This window comes from Cebus imitator, unplaced genomic scaffold (genome assembly GCF_001604975.1).
Source record: "Cebus imitator isolate Cc_AM_T3 unplaced genomic scaffold, Cebus_imitator-1.0 Scaffold189, whole genome shotgun sequence".
NCBI classification, from domain to species: Eukaryota; Metazoa; Chordata; class Mammalia; order Primates; family Cebidae; genus Cebus; species Cebus imitator.
In genome coordinates, this window is record NW_016107504.1 from 2,275,868 (window position 1) to 2,277,793 (window position 1,926).

Here is a 1,926-nt window from a genome sequence, read left to right on the forward strand (position 1 = left end):
GAATATACAATTATGGCCAGGTGCAGTGGCTCATGCCTATAATCCCAGCACTTTGGGAGGCTGAGGTGGGTTGATCACCTGAGGTCTGGAGTTTGAGACCAGCCTGGTCAACATAGTGAAACTCCGTCTCTACTAAAAATACAAAAATTAGCCAGGTATGGCGGTACATGCCTGTAATCCCAGCTACTCGGGAGGCTGAAGCAGGAGAATCCCATGAACTGGAGACAGAGGTTGCAGTGAGCCAATATCACGCTCTGCACTCCAGCCTGGGTGAGAGTGAGACTTCATCTAAAAAAAAAAAAGATAATACAATCATATATGTTGTAAAAGTAACACTGAGAAGTCTTCCTTCCAACCAATCTTCATCCACTTTGTTCTTCTCCATCCTCTTATTTAACTCTTTTTTAATTTCTTTTTTTTTTTCTCTGCACAGAGTCTTGCTCTGTCTCTCAGGCTAGAGTGCAGTGGTGCCATCTTGGCTCACTGCAACTTCCGCCTCCCAGGTTCAAGCAATTCTCCTGCCTCAGCCTCCGAGTAGCTGGGATTATATACATATGCCACCAGGCCTGGCCTGGTGTATTTTTATTTTTTTATTTGTATTTTTAGTAGAGCCAGGGTTAGTATATTTGTATTTAGTAGAGACGGGGTTAGTATATTTGCATTTTTAGTAGAGATGGGGTTTAGTAGAGAGGGAGTTTCACCATGTTGGCCAGGCTGATCTGGAACTCCTGACCTCATGATCAAAAGTGCCTCAGACTCCCAAAGTGCTGGGATCCTTCTGGTGTTCCTTATATAAACACTAGCCAAGAATTTGTTTTACTTTCTCTATTTCTTAAAGGAGAAGGTATTATCTTTTGGCTTTATTTGCACTTTACTTATTTACTTAAATTTGTATCCTGGACGTCACTCCGTATCAGTAGACAGAGATCTTGACTTTTTGAAAATAGATGCCTGGTATTGAATTACATAGATATACCATAGTTCATTCCACCAGTTGCTAGTTGCTAGATTGTTTTTTTGCCAATCATTTATTGCAAATAATGACATAGTGAATAGTCTTTCATGCATATTGTTTCAGGTGTGTTCAGGTATAATAGTAAAAGTCATGAAAAAGGATTTTCTGAATTAATGGGTAAATCCATCTCTGGATATTGTCAGATTCCTCTTAATTTGCACTATTTTGTACTCCCACCCACAATGTATGAGTATGTTTTCCCACATCCTTGATAAGTGAGTATGCTAGCAAACTCCTGGATTTTTGCTAAGCTGATGGAAGTAAGTAGGTTTCTAAGTATATTTTTAAATATTTTATTGTGAAAAAGTTTGAAACACTGAGAAAAATAATTGTTCAGTTGACAGCTGTATATCTACCACCTAGATTCTACACTGAACCTTTTATCTCCCTGCCAACATTTTATTTTTAAAATAAAACTGACACAAAAACAGAAAACCAAACACCGCATGTTCTCACTCATAGGAGGTTGTTGAGCAATGAGAACACATGGACTCAGGGAGAGGAACATCACACGCTGGGGGCAGTTGGAGGGCATGGGGGAGGGGCAGCAGGGGGTGGGGAGGGTGGGGAGGGATAACATGGGGAGAAATGCCAGGTATAGTACATACCTAAAGTAAAATTTAAAAAAAAATTCAAAAATAGCAAAGTAGACAGAACTTTATTAGCACTACTATATACCCATCACTGATATTTACTATCAGGGCTTTGTCACATATTTATCCATCCCTGTCTCTATCCATTAATATATTTTTGATGCATTTCAAAATAAATTACAACAATATGCTTCTCTCTCAATACTTCAGTATGCACACCATAACTAAAATTCCATAGCTGTATATTACTTTTCTTTTGATATTAATTCACATTAAATGAGATGCACAAATCTTAAGGGTACATTTACTGGACTTTGA

General features: G+C 38.5%; 1 protein-coding gene across 4 annotated transcripts in view; it reads left to right on the top strand.

The window, feature by feature from the left end:
- The window catches only part of COL4A5 (collagen type IV alpha 5 chain), a 258,298-nt gene that overhangs the window by 172,711 nt on the left and 83,661 nt on the right, over positions 1 to 1,926 (top strand). The window lies entirely within an intron of this gene.